Raw genomic sequence first — 23,931 nt, 5'->3', positions numbered from 1 at the left:
TCTCTCTATCTCTTTCTGTGACTCGAGATCCATCTCTCGTTATAATGAAACTCATATCTCTCTCTATTGAATCCCATCTCTCTCTCGCTCCATTGTTCTCTATTGTTGTGCGCCATTGCTTTGCAATAACTCGCCGTTGAAGTTTAGTTACTCCAATAGGTAATTCTCTAACTTTATTTACAGTTTTAGTTTCTTTAGGGTTTTTGGGAGAAAAAAAAAAAATCCACCAAAATATATTATCTCTCATCTCTCTGTTAATAAATTTTTATTCTTTTTACTTTTTTTTTTCTTCTGATTTTTAACTTTTGTTGAAACTCTTCAAATCCCTAAAAAACCTAAAATTTATCTTAATGTTGATTTTTAATTTGAGAATGAAGGAATTCTATAATGTTGATTTTTAATTTGATTGCGAGAGTAACCCCATCACTACCCCTACAACCAGCAATTAACATCCATAGCACAAAATCGTCACAACTAACCGACACCAAGAGCTGCCAAAAAACACAACATTAAAATGGAAATTAACTTAAAATAAGAGCGGCCAAAATTGGAACTAATCTAGATTTAATTTTAGATCTTCATCTTATGTAATCGGATTCAAAACAGATTAAGATGTTTTGGATCAAATTAAATTTGGAGCCAAATTCAATAATGATTTGTGGATCGGAATTTAGCTTCCAGATCCGATTCTAGGTGACTCCCACGCTGCGAATTTTGGCACGCGTCCATCTCGCGCGTTTAGGTTTGGAAAACTGCGTAGCGTGTATCTCTTGGCCTTCGCCATTTATATGTCTCTCTTTTTGCGGTCTTTCTCGAACTCTCTTTGTACCCTCATTTTCTTATCTATTGCTTTCTCTCTCTACCCGCTGAGGAGGCGGGAAGCTCTCTCTCTGGTGCAGGTAAACTTGCGTTGTCTTCTTTTCCGATTATCTTTGTTCTGTAGATTTGGCTTCATAGTTTGTATGCGAATTTGATCTTGAATCTCTATTGATCTTGGATCTCTAATTATTTTTACTTGTATTTGTTTTTCTTGATGTTATTGATTGTCTTTCAGAAGGTGTTTCTGAAGATACAAATCACGGAATTATACTGTGTGATTTTTCTGTTTGAGTCCATGATGCAGTAGAAATCATGTGGATCTATATTGTTTCGAATGAGTGAATAAGGTTTTATGATGTTAATTGTAGTTAGGTTTGGATGCTTGTTAATTAAGATTGTTCGTTTGAAGATCATGGATTGTGTTTTTTTTTGCCGATTCAAGATTTGGTATTTGTATTGGATTTGGGGTTTAGGGGAAACATGGATTCCATTAGTATGATAACTAGGGTTTTCAATTGAAATTTCTCATTTGTGATTGGGAATCTGCTGGGTCTGATCGTATGGAAGTGAGGATTCAAGTTTCTTATTAAAGATAATTAATTATGGTTGTGGATTTATGGTTTTGAAATTCATGCTCTAATTGGAATTTGGCATCTTGTTGGGTTTGCGTCCTGGGGATTTGGTTCTATGTTTAGGATTCCAGGATTTCATGTTTTTTATTCTGATTAAGGTTCTCGATTTTTGAATTTACGATTAAGGAACTTGTTTTCCTATTTAAATTGGTTTATGAATTTACAATTATGGAACTTGTGTTCCTATTGAAATCCAGTGTTTAGGTCAATTCAGAAATTGGGGATATGAGGCTTTTTATTGAAATGGGGTTTCAGTAAAGGGATATATCTCTTTAATGTCCATTGAAAATTTTGGTCGGAATGGTGCCGACATTGGGGATCTAGGGTTTCTTTTGAATATGGAATATTGGAATTTGGCCCTAAATGGTGTTGAATTAGGTTCTGTACAGCCTGCTAACTTAATATTATATTGATATTAGGTATTATTTGTCATGAAAAGGACTTCATTTATGGTTTTGGACCAATTCAGATTATGTACTTCGTATAAATTAGGGTTTCATATTATAGACACAGTATATTCATTATTTTCCTCTCTTGAGTGAATGTTTTTCACATAACTGTGACTCTTCTTCCACAATTTGTTGTGCTGTTATTTGAATAACCTGTTCTTGTATTGATTATCTGCTAATATTATAATTTTTTCTGGCTATTGAGCATCAATTTTCAACTACTGCATCCACTATGTTCTGGAAAAAGCATCCCACTCCATATCTAAATGTTATATCATCATCAAACAAAACTAATAAGTTGGAAATTCTGGAAAATTGCCAAACTATCATGTGAAATTTGTGCATTTATATAGGGAATAACATTATTGAGGTCGGGCTTGACTAGATGATTGTGGACTATTGTACCCTGACAAAAGGAAAAAAAAATGCAAAATAAATTCCTTCTTGCTTCTTTTATTTTCAAAGACCTGTTCCTGGGGTGCCAGCAGGCTTGGTGCAACCTGAATATATATATATATAGGGATTTTCTAGAATTCACCATACTAATTGCAATTTTAGAATACTCTACTCCAAAACTTTGGACAATAGATTGCCCTTTTCTTTATCACAATTACTTTAATCTCTTCCTTTTTATCAAATTAAGAAAGGCTATATGAGGGATTACACGTGAAAAAAAACTCATGGCCAATATTCCTCCCACTTAGATCTCTCTCTCACATACAGGTGTTCCTGCAATTTGGAAAACCTTGTCTTCCTAAGTCTCTCTCTCTCTGCATGGAAGAGAAAGGGTATCAATGGAAATGTTGAACTTGAAAGCGTAATTATTGTTCTTTCCGCAATCTTGCTTCAGAGAAATTGAAGTTTTGTGTAAAACGATGCTTTTATGAAACAACGCTCTGGCTAAAGATCTCTGCAACTGTCTCATAAGTTATTGTGAATGGGGTTTGAGAGAGAGAGGGCCCGCTCTGGCCCAAGATCTCTGCAACTCGCTCATAAGTTACTGTGAATGGGGTTCGAGAGAGAGAGGGCCCCAACTTCCATGATGAGAGAAATAGAGGCTGCAAAGCCCTGCTGTAAATGGGGTTAGAGAGAGAGAGGGCTGCAAAGCCCTGCTGTAAATGGGGTTAGAGAGAGAGAGGACCTCAAACAATCCAATTAAGGTGCACCTCAAAATTTTATCATAACATGTAATTTTGTTGTAAAAAATTCTTAGAATTATCATAAAGTCTATTTTCATATTTAATTATAAAATTTTAAATTCTAAAAATGGTTAAAATCAAGTAGATCTATAAATATATGAAAATTTTGAAAATAGACGGTCTAGATAATGTGTTGCAAGATGCACTAGTTTTGGGACTAAAAAACTTTTTTTTTTTCATATTCATACATATCGATGTCGAGATAATCGATTAGAGGGGTTTTCAACATTAAAACAACTTTTTCGATAGATGTTTGAGGTGCATCTGTGATTCTACATTTTAAGGTTGCAACCTTATATAAACTTTTCCCATATATATATATATATATATATGGGATAATCTATAATTCACAACCTTTCAAATTACAAAGGTCAATGTTAGAGTGAGTTGTGAAGTGTAGATTTATTAAATAGGAGGTCTTTTTTTTTTTTAAAAATTATGTGTTGTGATATCTCCTTCATCAAGTAAGGATGCTTGTGTAAATATCACTAAAAGACAATGGGTATTTTTGTCATTTTTGTAAGGGTTAAAGTTGAATTCTTATTAAAGGATAAAAGTACTCTACAAATAAAGTTCCAAGACACTAACTTGAAAAATACCATTGTACACAAATTTCAAATTTGTCCTTTCTTAATGATTAAGTTACTTATTAAAATAATTTTTTAAACAAAAAGTAATGTCTTTTTCAATAAAAACACCCATCACAACTTATTCTTAAAAGACACATCATATATATATATATATATATATATATATATATGTTAGAATCTAAGTCTGACAGTGTTGGTTCTCTATCGGGGGAACTGGGTTCATAAATTCTATAAACTGGTTGTTGGACTTGACTATTTGTTCTAGTTAGGCTTTCTACTACTGGTCTTCTATTAGTTCGTTCATGCTCAGACTGAGGAGCAGAGGAAGTAGAGCATCTAGAAGGGACTCTTGATGGACCATCAGCAGTATCGATCCTAGTTCGTCTTGAAGAGTTAAATTGTATTTCAATTTCTCCATCAGGGTGTTTTATTATTTGCTCTGGTTCTCTATTTATAGGAGTTTTAGATTGTTGATTTTCACAGTGCATAGACCATTTCTCAGGGAGTCTAATTTGGGACCAAGATACCGTCTTAGGTATTACAGTATTAGATTTTTCTATGTTTGTTTGAAAGAATACTGTCTATCCCTTAGTATCCATTTACAATGCATTAGGACGTAAAGTATTCATGACTTTATAGCATATCCTATAGACTCGGGCAATATTCTGAGATCCTAAATCCATATCAAATCCTTACCCTCCAGGTTGAAGAGAAATTTAAAATAGATAAAGAATGGATAAAACAGGACTTCTTGTCTGATGAAAATAAAAAGATTCGAGATTGGTATCTAACAGAATTTCCTCAAGAATTACTTGATGCTCTGCATATAAGATTTAATGAATTTATAGTAAAAAACAAAAGGAATGTAAAATTCTTTGAATGGTTGAGATGCATCTTAACCGAGAAAAATATCAAAATCTCAGAATTCTGTCTCAATATGGTCGAAAGTCCATATCAAACTTTCCATACTACAAAAGGAGAAGAATTGGAATCCATTCACCCCCCTGAAACGAACATTCAGATAAAAGGAAAGTCTGAAGATAAACCAGAAGCTAAGGCTTCACCTTATAAGATTACCCCAAAAGAAACTGATCACCATGCACATAAAATAGATGCCATCCCACATATAATCGAACAAAATAATTACACCAATCTTTGTTTACAAACGATTGGGAGACAATACTAGAATTGAAAACCTAGTTAATAAGTCCCAAGAAAAGATAGTGGATCATAAAACCCCTACAGGCTAAAAAGGAAAGCAAGTTTTGCTATTCAAACCCTCTCCAAGTATTAGCAAAGAACAGTTTAATCTTCAAGGTATAAAAAAGAAAGATAATAATAAGGAACTAGTGAATGAACTAGTTAGAAGATTGGCAAGCCTAAATATAAATGAGAAGGAGACAACTTCTAAGAATAAGAATAGCTTCGATCAAGGGGCAATGGTTCTTCAAGAAGAACCTGTCTATAATAATAATGATGTAGAAAAAATGGAGCAAGCTTTCAAAACAGAAAGTCTTGAAATAGACAGAATAGATTATGGAAAAAAACTTAGGCCTGTTTCTCAAACAAGAATGTATTATCCAAGGCCTACCTCTGTAGATCTTCAGTTTGAAGAGGATTTAATTACAAGTTCTGTATCTTATTCTGGAAGATCTATAGTAAATTGGAATATTGATGGAATGTCAGAAAATCAAATTCTTGACCTAATGAAGCATATGACTATGTATGCAACTGCTTGTAAAATAAGTGGAAACCAAGACCAAGAAATAGCTAAAGCCATCATCTGTGGATTTACTTGGTGGTTAAGAGGATGGTGGGACTTCTACATGGAAGAAAATACAAAAAATGAAATATTAAGTGCTACTAAGCAATGGGCAATCAAAAATGAACTTGGTCAAGACATTATAAATAATGAAAGTGATGCTGTTAATACTCTCATATATACTATTACTCTCCACTTTGTGGGAAGTACAGCCTTGCTTGATGCTAGGTCCTAGGATTTGCTTTCTAATTTAAGATGCCCAACATTATAACTATGAGTGGTACAAAGATGTGTTTCTCTCTAGACTCCTTTCTAGAGAGGATAGTAAGTCTGACCATTGGAAAGAAAAGTTTATTGCAGGACTACCTCATCTTTTTGCCGAAAAGGTCAAGACACGGCTAAAGAATAAACATAGTGGAATTATCCCATACTCTTTATACACTTTGGGAGAATTGTCTGCCGAAATATGTGCAGAAGGTCCTGCTCTCTGTACAGACCTGAAACTAAAAGGATAGTTAGAAAAACAAAGGATGACTGGGAGAAAAGAGTTAGGAGATTTTTGTGAACAATTCGGGTACAATACCCTATCTTCTTCCAGAGATCTTGACAAGAAATGATATAAAAATAAAAAATATACAAGTCCTAACAAACCTTCTACCAAAGATAAATTCTCTAAAAAATTTTCCCTAAAAAATACTTCTTTTAGAAATAAGGAAAAAAGAAGAATTCCAGTTTGTTATAACTATGGCAAGGTAGGACATTATAAAAATAAATGTAGAATTAAGAAAAAGATAAATTCCCTACAGCTAGATGATAATATTAAAGAACAATTGCTTGAAATATTACAAATTGATGAGGAGTCTTCTGAAAATTCTTCTGATTCTGAGATGGATATACTAACATGAGAGATTAAAGATGAAGAATTAATTTTTAGCAGTTTCGACTCTAATCATAGTAGTAATAAACCTGATAATTCATGCTTTTGTTCTACCCTTACTAAAGAAGAGAATCTAATTATAGATTTAATTGATAAAATATCTAATTCTGAGATTAAGCGAGAGGCTTTAGTCCAATACATAAATATAACCAAAACAAATAAAACCTCTACTCCTCTCGTACGTACGAGGGAAGATTATAGTTTCGCTGATATCCTTAGAAGAGTAGAAAATAAAAAGGATCATAATAAAGAACCTTCTCTTTCTGAATTAAGACATGAAATAAATGAAGTTCGTAACGAACTAATAAGCCTAAAAAATAGGGTCCAGATTATAGAAATGGTTTCTTGATCCTTTAATTGATAACCCTATAAATGAGCCTATTAATGATGAAATAGAATTCAATAATATTATACAAAATTATAAAAATCTTTTGCCCCCCAAGGTAGAAACTACTCTTTCAAAAGTAATTAATGAGCCATAATCCTCTGATATGAATACAATACAGGGTTGTAATTATGTTAGCCTTCTTGATAAAGTAATTACTCAAAAATGGTTTACCATAATAAAAATAGTTGTACAAAAAGAATACAGTTTTCAAACCACCGCTCTAATAGACTCAGGGGCAGATTTAAATTATATAAATGAAGGACTTGTCCCTACTAAATATTTTAGCAAAACAACACAAGTTTTAAATACAGCGGATGGCAGTAAAATGATTATAAATTATAAACTCTCCAATACTGTAGTCTGTAATAATGGAAACTGCTTTGAATTCCCTTTTATTATGGTTAAAGGATTAAGTCAATCTGTAATCGTAGGAACTCTCATTTTTAAACACACTTTATCGAATAAAAATTGATAGTACGGGAATTGAAGCTAATATTGAAGGACATGATGTAAAATTTAATTTCATTGAAAAGCCAAAATTGTGGGAAATTAATAATATAAAAGAGAAAATTTCTTATATTTCCTCAAAGAAGAAATAAAATATAAAACCATAGAAACCAAGCTTTTACTTCCTGAAAATAAGAGGACAATAAACAGCCCTAGAAATAATATTGAAAAAGAGATGTGCCGAACTCCCAAGTGCTTGCTGGAATAGATAAAAGCATGTTGATCTACCCTATGAGGCTGATTTTCATGAAAAGAAAATTCCTACTAAAGCTAGGCCTATTCAAATGAATCCTCGACTTTTAAAAATTTGTAAAAAGGAAATAGCTGAGTTACTTCACAAAAACCTTATTATTGCGGAAATAATTAATATTAGACAACAGATAAATAAAGGAGTAGATATATTAACAATAACCTAGTTTATATAAACAACATACCAAATTTTCATACATATAACAATTTTAAATTGCATAAGGAAAGAACTTACATACAACACTTGCAAAAACTGGAAAAGAGCTTCCACTCTTCTGGACAGTAGCTGGGTAGCGAATCCCAGTGACAATCACACATATAGCTTTTGAACACTATCAGGCTTGTTACAAACACTCAAACAAACATTTAAATGCTCAATACTCTCCCCTTTTTTCCGATGCCCCTTACTGAATAGCTAAACCCCTTCTTATAGCACTTGGCGGACGTCAAACTAATATTTCAAGTCTGTAAAGCAGGTCTTGATGTGTTGAAAAAGGTGTCGGTGCCAGATGCTATCGGGAGGAAAAGACCTAAAGTAGTCTTCACGTGTAAAAAGGTGTCGGTGTCAGATGCTGTCGGGGGAAAAGACATAAAGCAGTCTTCAATAGTATCTTGCGCTAACAAAAAGTATCAATAGTATTTTGAGCTGACAAAAGGTATGAATAGTAGGTTACTATTTTGTTGGTATTTTGTTTTATTCTGAGGACACGTGTGCTATGTAGACTGCAGTCGATTCGTCCTCTCTGTTGTCTTATTGCGAGATTCCATAATCCATGCTTCATTTTCTAGTCATAAGTTTCTTCATTATGAGTTGATGTTGACATGGCTTCTTCTTCTTCATCAAATATTTGTAGCAGCTTTTTCTTAAGTTCTTTTTTGGTTGCCTTTGGATATTGCTGACGAATTTTAGTTAAGTAGTCAGTCATATTCATTTCTGTGTTGGGGGGTGGAGATGGTACTCTTGTCATTCTTATTTTATCGGGATTTAAAGAGTCATTTTCATAAACATCCCACCATTTTATATATATTTGTTTTCTTAACTCAGGAAGGTATTCCCAAGTATTTGTATAATTATCAGACAGATGATATGACCATTTCATAATCCAAGGGATCTGGTATAAGGCCATAAAGTACATATGGAGATCTATCTTTGGATTATTATTAGTGTATTCCATAAATTTTCTTTGAGAACCTTGTATATTGGGTGGTAATATATTCGTCCTGGATCCCCATAACTGAAACCAATTTTTGAACCAGTTTGGGAATTCTCCTATTACTGGTAGTTTTATTTGTATAAACCATGTATGAGAATTCATATCATTTTGAAAGGTGAATACCTCGTGCCATGCTTTAATATATTCAAAGTATTGGTAATATTTATTATTAAACCCTTCAGCTTGTATTCTTCTGGGTTTTAGGGGGTTAGAACCCCACTCATTGTATGAAATTGTTTTTCGTATTTGGAATTTAGAATATGCAATTGTATTAGTTTTCTTTTTATAAAAGTGGACCAGAGTTATTGATCCTGTTTCCATAAGAATGGTTTCATACCACTCTCTATTCTTCTCTGCATTATTGGGATGTAGATGATTCTTCAGATATATTGAAGCTATTTCAATAAGATCTTTATCCTTATGGTCATCTTCTGTATATATATATATATATATATATATATATATATTATCTGTGAAATTTGTAGCTCTTTTGGTAGAATTTGGTTAGTTGATCCCCATATAGAGAACCAATTTTTAAACCAATTTGGGAACTCATTTGGCTCAGTTATTTTGAACTGAATATACCAGCTATGTGAATTTTTTGTATTATGGTATGAGAAGACTTCATCCCAAGCCTTTATGTATTCAAAATAATGATAGGATTTAATTTTAAATCTTTTCGTATTGATGATCCTTGGTTTTACCCCATTCTTTGTAAGAAATAACCTTTTTGATTTGGAATTTGGAATATGCTATTTCTATATCATTATTTCTATAGTGGTGAACTATAAAAATTGATCCTGTTTCCATAAGGATACTTTCGTACCATTCTCTACACCTGTCACCCATATTAGGATGTATCTGTTGCCTGAGGTATAAAGCAGCTATATCAGTTGGATTTTTAAACTGATTATCATTTTCTATAATCAGCAAAAGAATATATGCTGTTTCTAAATATAAGGTTTTAGCACTAGGAGTTTGAGTGCTTATTGGTGTTTGAAGGGGAGATACATCAATATCTTGTATTTGCCTTCTTATTAGAGTATTTGGTGTTGATGGTGATGCCAGGGATGATCCTGGACTAGGGATTAATAAAGAAAATTTTCTTTAGAAGAAATCTTATTTTTAATGTTATTGATCTCATGAACTTTAGGTTTATCAATAAAGGTGAATTTAACCTTATGCCTTTCAATACTAGCTTCTATCCCTATGTCATCAATTTTAATTGGATAGAGCATGTTTAAGAAGGGAGTTCCCAGAATAACAGGTTGACTTAAACCTTTTATCATTATGAAGGGAAACTTGAAACAAGCACTATTATTGCATACTGCGGTATCTGACAGTTTATAGTTAATAAGCATTTTGCTGCCATCGGCAGTATTAAGCACCTGGGTAGTTTTGCTGAAGTATTTAGTTGGTACTAGTCCTTCATTAATGCAATTTAGATCAGTTCCTGAATCTATTAGGGCGGTAGTTTGGAAACTGTACTCCTTTTGAACCACAATTGTGATATTAGTAAACTATTTTTGTGTTATTATTTTGTCTACTAGGTTTACATAGTTGCAATCCTGGACCTTTTCTATCACATTCATAACGGCTTTAGAGGTTTCGGGTCTAGGAGGGGTATCTTCAACCTCAGGTGGTAAAGGAATATTATATTCAGTTACCAGATTATCAAATTCGCTCTCTATTTTTTCTTCTTTTCTTCGTTGATAGGGTTTTGGGTTAATTCTAAGATTTGAACCCTTGCTTTCAGAGCTATCAACTCATTTCTAACCTCATTGATTTCATATCTTAGCTCAGATATTGAAGGTTCCTTTTCTATCTCTGTTTTATTTTGCACCCTTTTAAGAATGTCTTGGAAACTATAATCTTCTTTTGTTGGGACAAGAGAAGATTTGGTTTTCCTTGATGGGGTTTTTGACATATTGATGTATTGAACTAAGGCTTCTCTTTTAGCCTTTGGATTTGATATTTTGTCAATAAGGTCTATAATCAGATCTTCTTCTTTTGTAAGGGTATTGATGCTTAACCCGTTCATATCCATGATTGCCTTGTAAACATCACATTGGCAATTTTCTTCTTTTGGGTTATCTTCATCACCAGTGTCTGAATCAGAACTGCTGATAATGATATCTTCATCATTTATTTCTCCAATTAACATTTCATCTTCTGAATTAGAAGAATCAGAGGTTTCATCTTTTATTTGGAGTATTTCAAACAATTGAGTTTTAATAGTAACATCTATCTCCAGAGAGTTAATTTTTCTTTTAACTCTACATTTATTTTTGTAATGGCCTATTTTGCCACAATTATAACAGACAGGGATTTTCCTTTTTCCCTTAGTTTTAAAAGATGGTTTATCTTGTAAGAATTTCTTTGAAAATTTTTCTTTTGTCTTTGAAGAATTTTTGAATTTTTTCTTTCTAAATTTTTCATGTTTGTTTTTGTGAAAGGCTTTGAAGGGGGTAGGGTAATATATCCTAACTGCTCGCAGAAATATCCAAACTCCTTTCTTCCCGTTATTCTTTGTTTCTCTAATTGTCTTCGAAGTTTTAAGTCTGTACATAAAGCTAGATCTTCAGCACAGATCTCGGCTGATAATTCACCTAGTGTATACAAAGAATAAGGAATAATTCCACAATGCTTATTTTTAAGCCATGTTTTTACCTTTTATGCAAAAAGGTGTGGTAGACCTGCTTTAAAATTTTCTTTCCAATGGTCCGACTTACTATCTTCCCTTGATAGTAATCTTGAGAAAAATACATCCTTGTACCATTTATAATGAGAGAGTGTTGGACATCTTAGATTTGATAACAAATCTTCAGACCTTGCTGCCAATAAAGCAGTACTTCCTACAAAATGGAGGGTGATGTTATAAATCAGTGTATTCACTGCATCTCCTTCTTGTACTATATTGTCGTGACCATTTTCACTTTTGACTATCCATTGTTTTGAGTTGAGGCATTTAATGTTTGATTTTTTGATTCTTCATCCATTAATATCCCACCAGCCTCTTAGCCATCTTGTGAATCCACATATTATAGCTTTGGCTCTCTCATGGTCTTGATTTCCACTTGCCTTGCAGGCAGTGGCATACATGGTCATGTGTTTCATAAGGTTTAAAATCTGATTTTTAGCCATGCCATCTATGTTCCAGTTTACTATGGATTTTCCTGAATAGGAGACCGAGGTAGAGATTAGATCTTCTTCTATTTGTAGATCTACTGGGGTAGGTCTTGGATAATACATCCTGGTTTGGGATACTAGCCTTACCTTTCTCCCATAATCAATTTTATTGATGTCTAAGCTTTCTGTTTTAAAAACTTTCTCCATATTAGAAATTTCTTTGTCAGGTGCCTTTTGTAGGACTTGAACATCTGCTTCTTTGGTTTTGGAATGCTGACCCTTCTCTTTTTCATTGATATTTAACCTTTTTAATCTTTTAATCAATTCATTTATTAATTCACTATTTTCATCTTTTTTCTTTATTCCTTGCAGGCTAAATTTTCCTGTCTCAAAAGTTGGAGGAGGTTTGAATAGGACAACTTCTTTTTGCTTGTCCAGAATTTTGGCTTCTGGAGTTGGTTTAACTTATTTACTGCATTTTCTATTCTTGTAGTTAGCTTTCCTATTGTTTGGAGGAAAATATTTGTATAATTATTCTGTTCAATAATATGAGGTATTCCTTCAAGCTTGGCCATATTGTGGTTGCTTTCTTTAGGTCCTATTTTGAAAGGTGAGGCTTTAATTTTAATTTTCTCCCCGAACTTTTCTCCTTTAAGTTGGAAGCTAGTCTCAAGGGTTTGAATAGACTCAATTGTTTCTCCTTTGGTGGTTTGTAATGTTTGAAAAGATTTTTCAACCCTATTTGCCTCAAATTTTGGATTTTTTATTCCATAATCTTTTGCTATATATTTTAACCATTTAAAAAATTTGACAGTTGCCTTGTGTTTCATCATGAGACGGTTAAATTTAAATGGGAGGCATCTTTAAGAGGCTCTTTAAATTCTTTGAAGAATTATTCTCTTATTAGTCTATTTTCTCAGTGTAGAAATCTTTTCTGATCCATTCTTGAATTCTTCTTTTTGAATAACACATACTTCAAAGTCAAGATCTGAGGGTGTTGGTTCTTGTTCATCTATTTCAGAAGAACCTGGAGTGTCTACTCTATAGACTGGTTGTTGAACCTGATTTGGAGTCCTATTAAGCCTTTCAATAATAGTTCTCCTTTGAGTGAGTATTCTTTCATATTCTGATTGCGGGACAGAAGAGGTCGAGCTTCTAGGAGGATCCTTAATACTTGATTCACCAATCTTTAAAGTAGTTCTTCTGGAGGATGGAAAACTGATTTCTATCTCTGCATCAGAGTATTCTATGATTTGTTCAAGGTCTCTATTTTCAGGATTTTTAATCTGGGATTCAGATTATAAAGACCAACGCTCTGGTAGTTTTACCTGTGACCATGCCACTGACTTTGGTATAATTAAATTTGATTTTTCCATGTTTGTTTGGAAAAATATGGTTTGTCCTTTATATCCATTTGCCTAGCATTTGGACACAAAGTATTCATCACTTTGTAACATATTTTGTAAACAAATGCCAAATTTTGAGAACCTGGGTCCATATCAAAACCTTGAGTTTTAAGGTTTAGGGTAAGGACTTTTAAGAAATTCGGGTCTGTTAAGGCCATCGAGAAATTTGAAAAACAGTTAAAATAGTTTGGGCCATTACAAAGACTAGATTTAACTATTTCTAACAAGGAATCAGTGAATTTTTTGTGTCTGCTGTCTCTCAAACAGAGCATAACAGAATTATTTAATTCTGTCCTTGTTAACGGTTTGACAGCTATTTGTACTAAACCCATATGCAAATATTTGTAGTCTTTCCTTTTATGATCTTCAATCATCCTTGGGGAAAGCAATTGAAATTTATCCTGAGTTTCCATTACAGAAATACTTTTTTCAATGGTTGTGATGGAAAAGCTACTTTTGAAATCAAAAGTTCCCTTATTATGAACATCTGTTGTAGGTACCTTAGGTATATTCCAATTTTGGATTTGCTTTTATATATTATCTATTATTACTTCTTTTTTATTATTAACAGATAATGTATTACTAATAGTAGCTGACCTGTTAGATAAGGTTCTAATGAAATTTGCCATTGTAGTTCGAGTCAACTGGATCCAATCTCTACACTTTTCTAGTTCTTCCTGGCCTTAGTGATCTTTGGGCCACATCGACTTTGAACTACTACTGCAGATTTTTTAGAATCTTATTTAATAGTTCAGTTTTCTACTAGGGATACAGTTGAACTACTATAACGAAGACTTGGCTCTGATACCATAAAGCAGAACATATAATAAACAACAGGACTATAAATCAAAACATATAATAAATATACAATAACAGGACTATAAATCAAAACATATAATCTAAGCGAACTCACATTGCACAGATATAGAAGCTGGTAAATAGTTTCAGCTGCTCAGGGATGTAGTCAGGAACTTCCTTCCAAAAGTGGTTGCACATACCAGTTTTAGACCTTTACACTTTTAGAGAAGAAAAGAAACCGAATGGCTATGAACACTATTGGGTATACAGCAGAGTGAGGACTGTAGAGAAGAGAGCAGAGAGAGGACTGTAGAGAAGAAAGCAGAACACTTCAAACTTAGGAAAACTCTGGATGCTCAAATGAGGGGAGCCTTCCTCCTTTTATAGCCTTCCAAATGAAACGGATTTGAAAGTTATTTGAAATCCGCACCGACAGCTTTTAAAGATGCTTATCTTCTACAGTGCAAAGCAGATTCTGTCAGTAGTGGCTACAATGGTTTTGTCGGTAGTGGCTACATTGGCTTTGTCGGTAGTGGCTCCAGTGGCTGTCGATAGTGGCTACAGTGACTTTGTCGGTAGTGGCTACAGTGGCTGTCGGTAGTGGCAACAGTGACTCTGTCGGTAGTGGCTATAGTGGCTGGGACACGTGTCCTTGATAGGTTGGAGTTGTTCTGATTCCTTGTGAATTTTCTTTATTTTTAAAAAAATTCAATTCCTGTGCAATCATCATCGTTCATTGGACTAAAGTCTTCCTGTTCGTCACTTTGAGTGGAGGTTGACATTTTCTCAACATTATCTTCGATTGCACTCCAGAGCTTCCTTTTAAGCTCTTCTTTTGATAGGTTGGGGTTTTGTTGCTGTAATATTGCAACATATTCAGATATTTTCATTTTTTGCTTTTGAGGTGAACTGAAGGTATAAGTTTTATTTTTATTTTGTTTGGATTTAGGGATTCATTTTTATAACTGTCCCACCATTTGATATGGATTTGTCTTCTTAATTCGAGAACATAATCCCACCTGTCCATATCATCTGCTGAGATTTGAAAATCCCATTTTAAAATCCATGGGACCTGATATAAGGTCATAAAATATATATGGTAGTCTCTTTTAAGATTTTGTCTATTATATTCAGAGAATTTTCTCTATGAAATTTGTAGCTCTTTTGGTAGAATTTGGTTCGTTGATCCCCATATAGAAAACCAATTTGTAAACCAATTTGGGAACTCATTTGGCTTAGTTATTTTGAACTGAATATACCAGCTATGTGAATTTTTTGTATTATGGTATGAGAAGACTTCATCCCAAACCTTTATGTATTCAAAGTAATGATAGGATTTAATTTTCAATCCTTTCGTATTGATGATCCTTGGTTTTAAAGGATCCATTCCCCATTCTTTGTAAAAAATAACCTTTTTGATTTGGAATTTGGAAAATGATATTTCTGTATCATTATTTCTATAATGGTGAACTATGAAAACTGATCCTGTTTCCATAAGGATACTTTCGTACCATTCTCTACATCTGTCACCCATATTAGGATGCATATGTTGCCTGAGGTATAAGGCAGCTATTTCAGTTGGATTTTTAAACTGATGATCATTTTCTATAATCAGCAAAGAAATATATGCTGTTTCTAAATATAAGGTTTTAGCACTAAGAGTTTGAGTGCTTATTAGTGTTTGAAAGGGATAAATCAATATCTTGTATTTGCCTTCTTATTGGAGCATTTGGTGTTGATGGTGATGCCAGGGATGATCTTGGACTAGGGATTATTTCCATCATCCTCTTTTGTCGGCTCTTTCTGCCCTCCCTGCAAAAATTATCGTGTCAAAAAGCCAGACAAATAATTGGTGTTACCATTAATGTGTTCAATAGTGAATTCAAAGGCAGAGATAATACCTTGCTATCTTGCAAAAAATTGCTTTGAAACGAGATTTGTTACGTCTTTTTGAAGGATGTCCTTGGCTGCTTTACAGTCAGTTCTTATAAAAAATGATTGATTAAGCAGGTCACTTTGAAATTTTGTGACAATATGGATAATAGCCGGTACCTCTTTTTTCATTGTTGAATAATTTTGTTGAGCTGGGTTCCAGGCTTTAGAGGTAAACCGAACCAATTGCTCTTGATTATTCATTTTTAGTTTTAAGCACCGAGTTCTTGTTCTGAGGCGTCTGTCTCTACTATTTTAAACGCTGTAGGACTCGATAGGGCTAAACATGGCAATTCCTTGGCTTTTATTTAAATTTTTTTGACTGCCTTAGTATGCTCTTCAGTCCATTCTAGAGGATGCTTTTCAATCTTTGTAATAAAGGTTTTGCATCTATGGCCAAATCTTTATAGAAGTCAGAAATATAATTTAAGCAACCAAGAAATCTTTGTAATTCAGTTTTTCCTGTGATCACATTTGGGAATTTAGATGCGAATTCTATTGCTCTATCAATGGGAGTGATTCTTCCCTAGAAAATATTGTGTCCTAGAAGCCTTATTTTTGTTTGGCATAAATTTATTTTTCTTGCGGAACTACTAAGCCAGCATTTTTTATTGCTTTTACAAATGTACTTAAATGTTTCCAATGTTGATCAATTGATTCTGACAAGACAAGTACGTCATCAATATAAACAATCATGAACTTGGTATAAGGATTGAAGATTTCATTCATGCTATTTTGAAATTCGGATGGTGCATTTTTTAATCCGAAAGGCATAAGTTCTATTCAAATTGTCCAAATGGAACATTAAAAGCAGTTTTATATTTATCTTTTTCGACAATCTGGATTTGCCAGTAGCCTAATTTAAAATCAAATTTTGAAAATATGCAGGCATTTGCCAGTCTATCTAAGAGATCTCTTTTGTTTGGGATTGGATATCTGATCCACCTTAAAACTTTGTTGGGGTTTATAATTTATAACCAGTCTCGGAGCCCCTCTTTCTATCTTTGGGGCCTTTTTTACATAAAAGGCTGAATAGCTCCAGGGTGATGAGCTTTTTTTGATAAACCTTTTGTCCAATAATTCTTTTATTTCTTTTTTACAGATTTCGAGTGGCCTATTGTTCATTTGAATAGGTCTTGCTTTAGTAGGAATTCTTCCCTCTCGAAAATCTGGTTCATAGGGAAGTTCAACTATATGTTGTTTTCTTTCTCAAAAAGCATTGGGGATATCAGCACATATTTTTCTTTCCATATCTATTTTTAGAGACTTGATCTTACCTTAAATCTTAGGAAGAGATAATTTTTCTTCTACATTATTGTATATTTATTATATGTTTTGATTTATAGTCCTGTTGTATATTATATGTTCCGCTTTATGAATATGTTTTATATATATATATATATATATATATATATATATATATATATGATATGATTTGTTTTTATTGTATAATATGCATGGCTTTTTATGTAAGATATATTACACACTTTTATTACCCTTCTCGGTCTCTCCTATCTCTTGATAGTTCGATGTGGGACCACAGGAAATTAAAACCCCACTTTTGTTGTCTCTCTCTCTCTCTCTCTCTCTCTCTCTCTCTCTCTCTTGCTCTCTCGCTCTATCTCCACCCCTCCTGTCCCCTTCTAAACAAAATTCATCACCATCACAAATGCCTTATTGCATCTGTCTAAGAACCAGTTAACCACAATGACCCCTTCCACTTCGAAACCAGGTACCCAAATGCTCTATTTGCCTGAAATGCCATTGGAGATGTGCATACTTGATCTGTGCTAACGTCTCTTGTTGGGTTCCCCCCAATTCAAATCATGCCCATTTACACTCATGATCATAGGTTGGCCTTGAAATTGCAGTTGATTTTAGGAGAGCAGAGCTATTGTGCTATGTTTTTTGTGACCAAGTTTTTGATCCAGAGTTTGGTACTGTTAGATTGTGGTGTTGCCACAAGCTATTATTATGGGGATCGGATAATTCGTGCAAGAAGAATAAGACACATGTTTTGGATAAGTTTCTTGTGTTTGAAGACTGTAAAGAAAATTGGGGTCAATATGCAAAGAGGGAGGGAGGGAGGGAGGGAGTGTGTTTTTGTGAAGCTTGATTTAGAACCTTTGGGAGGGCGATGTGATAAAGTGGCTTCTTTGGCTGTGCTACTTCAACTCTACATTGAGGGAGGGAGGGAGGGAGAATTCTTCGCTCCAGAGAGAGGAATACTGAGTAGAGAGAAACAAATATTTGTGGTATGTTAGTTCCACTTCGAAGAGACGATAGAAATTGAATGGTTGAGGAGTTAGAGAGGATTTTTTTTTTTTTTTGTCTAGAGAGAGGAATATCGTGCAGAGAAAAAATCTGCGGTATGTTAGTCCCACATTGAAGGGAGTACATAACTTGAATGTTTGAGGAGTTATAAAAGATTGGGCTTTGGAGGACAAATTGTAGTTCAACACTTGAACTATAGTTCAGCGCCCAAATTTCTGTAATCACCATGTTGCTAGTAAAAGATCGAAATTTCATACTTCATCTTCATTATGAGTTTTGGTCTCCCTCTCTTTCATCTCCTATCCTTTGTGTTTCTACCGTCTTTGCTTTGCAATTGGATCACTTACAAAAATTTGTTACAAGAGGCTGTGTTTTATTAATGAGGTTATACATTCGGGAGAATTTAGGTATGCCACCAATGGGCGATAAGATGAGAGAAAGTAGACTTGGGTGGACTGGCTATGTGTGACACAGATCTAGTATAGCACCTGTTAGGGGGTGCGAGTTAGTTCAAGTGGAAGGCTCAAAAGGGCAAGGGGTGGGCCCAAAAGGACATGGTTGGAAGTAGTGAGAAAAGATGTGGACTTATGGCCTCACTGAGGGTATGACCGAAATTAGTTGGAAAAAGGCTTTGATGAAGATGATGGTGTTCATGTTTTGCTAATGCATAAGTTTATGATTTAGGAGTTGTTGTTTGATACGTAAGCCTTGTCTCTCACAATTTATCTTTTACAGTTTTCTTGTCCTAATATTTTTTTTGGGTGTTTTTTAGGGTTGATTTGCCCATTTATATTAATTGGTCAGTTACTCAAATGATATTGCTAACTGGTGCCTTCCGTGTCATATAAGTATTTGTTCGAGGACTTTGGTGATGGAATTTTTTTATACTGTTGTAACTTTGAATATTATTTGGCAATGTTTTCCAAATAAAAGAGAATGTCCCTTTACTTAATAGTGATACGAACTACATATCAAACACATGTTAGACAATGTGTTCATTAAAAAAAAAAAAACTATATATTAGACAAAGTGGTATAAAAACAACAGGCATGCTTGCTTTCAGGCAAAGTTTCATAAAAACAGTCGAACTGTTGGATGTTTGTTTTTATGTTGATCTTCAATTTATTGACATGATTGCTTAACATGGTGGCAGCGCTTGAACTAACCCTCTTTCCCATGCTACTAAACATTAAATTGTTAGATTACTCGTGCTCTTACAAAATGAAATTTGGGCACTATCCTCTTACTTTTATTTGGAGATGTATTTTTGATAATTGAATTAAAATAATAAGGAAAAATACGGTACATGTGTTCAATACAAGTATAGATTACAGAGTTTGCAAAGATTCCCAAACACAAACACTCGGAACTTGACCTGAAGGTGCCATATTGTCCTGACAGGTCAGCAAAGTCATTTACCTTTGAGTACCTAGATAGGAGAGCCCAATTGGTAGTCTTGTAGTTCCCCTGTGGCATAGTTGTGATTCTCCAGGGGTGAAGGGACAGATAACTAGTCCACCTGATCGTTATGAAGGACTTCTCTTTTACAGCAAAGAGCATATTTTTGGTTCTCTTTTCTAGAAAAGAGCTTGTCAAAGAGCATATTTTTTGTTCTCTTTTTTAGAATAGAGCTTGTTTTTGGTTGGTTTGTTTTGTGTTTCCGAATTATCAGGATTCTTTTATAATTTGGAAAAAAAGGGTATGTTATTGTCAAATGCTACACCTGAGGTTGCTCTATGACAACGTTCTTTGAGGCAATTTATAGTTTTTTATAGTCTAGAATTTTACTCTCGAGCCATAAATTTTTGCTTGTGGTTTCTCTCTAAAATGAGCTGTTGCTTCAGGATGCATAGAATTCTAACTTGCATTTATATTAACTTCTTCTTGTGCTTAATATGCAGTAACTTTGCTCCCATTTGTGATAATGGCTGACGGCCACGAAACCGACAAGAACATCGAGATATGGAAGATAAAGAAACTTATTAAGGCCCTGGAGGCTGCAAGGGGCAATGGCACAAGCATGATCTCTCTCATTATGCCCCCTCGTGATCAAATCTCCAGGGTCACAAAGATGCTTGGTGATGAGTTTGGTACTGCCTCGAACATCAAATCTAGGGTTAACAGGCAATCAGTTCTTGGTGCCATCACCTCTGCCCAACAAAGGCTTAAGCTCTACAACAAGGTCCCCCCTAATGGATTGGTCTTATACACAGGAACCATAGTTACCGATGATGGGAAAGAGAAGAAAGTGACAATTGATTTCGAGCCCTTCAAACCTATTAATGCTTCTCTTTACCTTTGCGACAATAAGTTCCATACTGAAGCCTTAAACGAACTCTTGGAATCTGATGACAAATTCGGTTTCATAGTTATGGATGGTAATGGCACTTTATTTGGCACTCTCAGTGGCAACACCCGAGAAGTTCTCCATAAGTTCACTGTGGATCTTCCTAAGAAGCATGGAAGAGGAGGACAGTCAGCCTTGCGTTTTGCCAGACTTCGAATGGAGAAGCGCCACAATTATGTTAGGAAAACTGCTGAGCTTGCAACTCAATTCTTCATAAACCCAGCAATAAGCCAACCCAATGTTGCTGGCCTCATCCTTGCAGGGTCTGCAGACTTCAAAACCGAGCTTAGCCAGTCGGACATGTTCGATCCCCGACTCCAAGCCAAGATACTAAACGTGGTTGATGTTTCCTATGGTGGGGAAAATGGGTTTAACCAGGCTATTGAGCTCTCTTCTGAGATCCTCTCCAATGTGAAATTTATCCAAGAGAAGAAGCTCATAGGCAAGTATTTTGAAGAGATTAGCCAAGACACCGGCAAATATGTATTTGGGGTTGAGGATACACTGAAGGCGTTGGAGATGGGTGCTGTGGAAACCCTAATTGTTTGGGAAAACTTGGACATTAACAGGTATATATTGAAGAATAGTGCGACTGGGGAGACAGTCATAAAGCATTTGGGCAAGGACCAAGAGGCAGATCAAAACAATTTTAGGGACCCAGCTAATTCAGCTGAGTTGGAGGTTCAGGACAAGACTTTACTATTGGAGTGGTTTGCTAGTGAGTATAAGAAGTTTGGGTGCACTTTGGAGTTTGTGACCAACAAGTCTCAAGAGGGATCACAGTTTTGCAGGGGCTTTGGTGGTATTGGTGGTATTCTTCGGTACCAGCTCGATATGAGGTCCTTTGATGAGCTTTCGGATGAAGGAGAGATTGACGATGACTCTGAATAACAATCATCTGTTTTGCTGGTGCACCGGGGCACCGGGCACTGGCGCCGCCCCATGCAGCCGGTCCGGGACGTTGTAATGCATGAAATATCTTCAGAACACAAGGTGCCTTCTCTCCCTCTTTCTTTCTTAGCTTTCTCACTCTTTTGGAGCATAAACAATCATACATCCCCTCCCCACCCCCCCCCCCCCCCTTCCCGGAACTCTTTCTTTTCGATGCATTCCTCCGTCCCCTCACTTACTTGGTTTGGTTAAACTCTAACTGTATGCTAGGCAGGGACTGTTTTGGGTTTCCTTCATGGAAATAAAAAGAACCACCCATGTACAATATTCTAATTTGAGAGTCGCATGTAGGCTCCTTGCCTTCAAATCAAATAAAAAGAACCACCCAAGTACAATATTCTAATTTGAGAGTCGCATTTAGGCTCCTTGCCGGCAAATCAAATAAGAAGAACCACCCAAGTACAATATTCTAATTTGAGATTCACATTTATGTTCCTTGCCATCAAACCAAAGTCAGGCGATTTGTCAGGCGATTTGTTTTTGATCCAGTTTACCACCTGATTGTCTTTGTGGCCTATATATCGGATAAAGCTGAATTTTTCCATAAAATTTTTCTCTGATTGTCTTCCTGCCTTCCTTGTCCAAATGATTGATGGGTTTGATGTGTACAACCAGCCAGCATGTTTGCCTCTCCTCATTCACCTTTTGTTGACTTGTTAGCTTGGATTCTTTTTGTCCCTGATATGATTTGTTTTCTGTGGTTTTCTCTTGACTATGTTGGTTCTCTCTCGATTGAAACCCTTGCTGATTATGGTTGATGGGTTTTGGAGCCAGGAGATAATGGGCAGCGGAGTGGCTAATGACGGAGCTTAGCTTTGATCATGTTGATGCAAAGCTTGATATACTCTGGTGGGTGATGGAAAGTGGGGCTAGTCAAAACGTTTTGTCTAATGACATTTTGGTGCGGTGCTGAGTGCTGGGTTATATGTCGGTATAAAATCAAGTAGGCTTGAAGTCCTTGACATTCCATAGTATTATGATGGCATGTTATGTGTTTACGAAGTTTGGGATGGAGATTTGGGTTAGACTTTCTACATTCCATAGTATTATGTTGGCATGTTATGTGTTTACAGAGTTTGGGATGGAGATTTGGGTTAGACTTTCTACTTCAGATGGCTGGTTTTAGTTTTTTTTGTGTTTTGAAACTTCTCTCTGGGAAGTTGGTGAAGGGGTTGGTTCCCTCCCCTCCCTTTGGACTCCCTCGTGGTATTGTTCTATAATTGGCCTGGTGATTTCCTCTCTTAAATAAATACATAAGAGGATCGAGGTAGTATACTTGAGCTTGGACAGTAGCAGTAGTGCTATTTAGTGGTATGAATGATGTTTTCCTGCTTTATTGGACCCGGTTTCTATACGGCCAAGCCTGCGTATGTTGAAATACGGGCCTATTAATACGTCTATTTTCAAGATGGATTTTTAGACTTATTTTTTCATGTTCATGTTCTCCATGTTAGAGATCACAAGTCCTTAAAATTAAGTAAATTTTAAAAGTTAAAAATGATATTTGGACGGTTGGTATCCATTGTTTTTAGATCGAACACCTACTACGATGGATTTACACTTTTTTTTAGCACTTTTTTGGACTGCAGATGTAGTCATGTGGTCCGGACCGCATGAAACAATTTTCCTGCTTTATTTTGTTGGACTCTGGTTTCTTATGCTCACTATCTCTCTGTCTAAGTCCTGTGTGTTAATTCTTGTACTTGGACTGATGGGTTCTCTTTTGATATGTGATGGTAAATAATAGTTCCAGGTATAACTATGCTTGGACTGATGGGCTACCTTTGATTTGTGATGATGGATGTTAGTCTGAATTGTTGGAAGGGAAAATATGTGGAACATGTATTAGGATGGATGTGGAGAGAGCTTCGTGGGGAGAGAATTTGAGCTTGTGTAGATGGAGGGTGATTAGTTGGATTTGGCGCTTAGATTTGGGGGAGAGAATAGTGGTTTGATTTGTGTGGGAAATAATATTAGGATTGGCTATGTAGATGGACCGAAAGGGTGAGAAATACACAGCATTAAGAATTTGGGAAAGCATGGGGAGAGAGGGGAAGCACAGGGTCAGGGGAAGAGGGAAAGTAGTAGTAAAGGCGAGAATGTAGAGTTGGAGAGAGAGAGAGAGAGAGAGAGAGTTTTATTTTGGGGAGGGAAAATAATATTCCAGTTTTTGAAGATTAAAAAATTTACAAGATCTTCAGAATCCAAAAAATGGGCAATTTTTGTAGAAAGTAAAATCACAGCAAATTGGGTGCATGCATAATAAACCCTATTATACATATATGCTTTCCACCCATCCAGCCATCGAATTTAGATTCAGTGAGCCGCTAAACGTTTGATTTAGATCA

The 23,931-nt window shown here is 35.1% G+C and overlaps 1 non-coding gene across 4 annotated transcripts; it reads left to right on the top strand.

The window, feature by feature from the left end:
* Positions 1 to 814: 814 nt before the first annotated feature.
* LOC18444806 (eukaryotic peptide chain release factor subunit 1-3) lies at positions 815 to 22,856 on the top strand. 4 transcript variants are annotated; one of them, XR_016044913.1, is made up of 5 exons: positions 815 to 899; positions 8,009 to 8,188; positions 12,248 to 12,279; positions 20,187 to 21,625; positions 22,358 to 22,856. It is a non-coding gene; the product is annotated as a eukaryotic peptide chain release factor subunit 1-3 (transcript). The 4 variants fall into 4 exon arrangements; XR_016044914.1 differs by lacking the exon at positions 8,009 to 8,188; XR_016044911.1 differs by lacking the exon at positions 12,248 to 12,279.
* Positions 22,857 to 23,931: the final 1,075 nt, after the last annotated feature.

This window comes from Amborella trichopoda, chromosome 11, assembly GCF_054954075.1.
Source record: "Amborella trichopoda isolate Santa Cruz 75 chromosome 11, AtrichopodaSantaCruz75HAP2 v2.0, whole genome shotgun sequence".
NCBI lineage: Eukaryota > Viridiplantae > Streptophyta > Magnoliopsida > Amborellales > Amborellaceae > Amborella > Amborella trichopoda.
Note: the sequence above shows the minus strand (reverse complement) of the source record. Positions and strands in the feature narration are given on the sequence as shown.